Raw genomic sequence first — 1,766 nt, 5'->3', positions numbered from 1 at the left:
ACTTTGCCGATTAACTTACTTTGCCGATTAATTACCGGAGTACCGGGAGCACCAGACGGGCAGCGCCCGCAGCGAGGGCCGGTGGGATTTGGGGAGTCCTGAGGGGGATGTTGTGGGGGCTCGGGAGGGGTTGGGGAGGCCCTGGGAGGTGTTCAGGGGGTCCCAGGGAGGGGTTTGGGGAGTCCGGGGCAGATGTTGGGGGTGATCCCGAGCCACCGTTTCACCCAGGTGGGGTCTTGGGGGGTCGGGGGGGGCAGCTGTGGGGGTCCCAGGGGTTACTCGAGGGCCTGAGGGGGAATGGGGAGGTTCCCTGGGGAGGGACTGGGAGCCCTGGGTTGCACTGGGGAGGGAGTGGGAGCACTGGCCGTGGTATAAATTGAGCACTGTAATCAAAAGAGGGTGGATTGCCAGTAAGTAATCAATTAATTTATTATGAGTAATTAAGCACAAGCTGGCTCATTCCCAACATCGAATAAACAAACACCTTTGCTGTTTATAAAGATAAAAAAGCCAAAGCTCCCAGGCTTTCTGTCCTGGGCAAAGGGCTGCTGATCCCTTTGGTCAGCCCCGGGCCACCGGTGCCGGCCCCCCCACCCCAAACCCCATACAAATGAAGATTCCTCCCAGGGAAAAGGGGCCAGCACAGAAAGCTCTGGCTGCCCATGGAGTGCCCAGGCGCTCGTGCCTGCCAGAGACGGCCCTTCCCAGCCAGAAAGAAAGGCCTGAGCCCCCCCGTCTCTCACCTGCCGTTGGTGCGCCACTCTCGGCACTACGCACCTCATCTGGAAAATAAAAAACAAAAATGCACAAGATAGAGGACTTCTATGTGTAAAATTGACATCTTTCATCCAACACCCAATACAACCTTCTTCCTCGGCTGCTTCAACTTGTCTCGGTCTGGGGTACATCGTGTCCACTTATCTGAAAAAACCACAAAAAACTAAGGGTTAGTCAGGTCAGCTGCATGGTCATCAAGACCTTAACCATTTAAAAAAACTCAATTCCACGGAGAGACTGAGAACTCTGACAGCAGCATACAAGAACACAAATGACAACCCAGCTTCAAGGCCCTGCTATCCCAGTACCATCAGCTCCACAACACTCAGCTCTAATGATTGCACGCGAGTTACGGACACCTGCTCCATCCGGCAGGACTGTACAGCCATTGGCTCCACTGTCTAAGGTAACTGACATGTTGATGTGAGACTCTGAGCAATATTCCATCTACCCCCTGATCCACGTAGCAGGGCAGAGCAGTTCCAGGCTGACCCCCAGTGAGACATCCTGTACCCGTGACAACACAGACCCTGTGACACAATTAAGAGACAAACCTTGCTTTGACAAGATTTGATTGCAAGAATGGAGATGCTGTGGAACACTGTGACGTACAGGACTACTGTGATAATGTGACTGGGCTCAAAGGATCCTGACAAATAAAGACACTAACGAGATGACCGGTCATAAGAAGGGTCCATCAAAACCTTGAAGATGGATGAGCAACATCACCGCGTTCAGAAGCTAAGAATGAAATGATGTGGAAAAGGAGTCCTCCTGCTTTAGGATGGATGGCTGCGAAGCACCACTGATGATATGGCCTGGAATGAGGCCTTAAAAGAGGTCTGACTGAAAAAGTCAGAGATGGGATTCCAAAGAAGGCCTGAACCTGCAAAGGAAGCAACTGACAACTTCGGTACTCGGCTACGCGGAGAAGACCTTCAAGAACCTAAGGATGATGCCTGATGCTTCTCATGAGCCCCTCGAGGGCA

This window comes from Neopelma chrysocephalum, unplaced genomic scaffold (assembly GCF_003984885.1).
Source record: "Neopelma chrysocephalum unplaced genomic scaffold, ASM398488v2 Primary Assembly neopelma1_94908, whole genome shotgun sequence".
NCBI lineage: Eukaryota > Metazoa > Chordata > Aves > Passeriformes > Pipridae > Neopelma > Neopelma chrysocephalum.
This window is presented reverse-complemented; position numbering follows the sequence as displayed.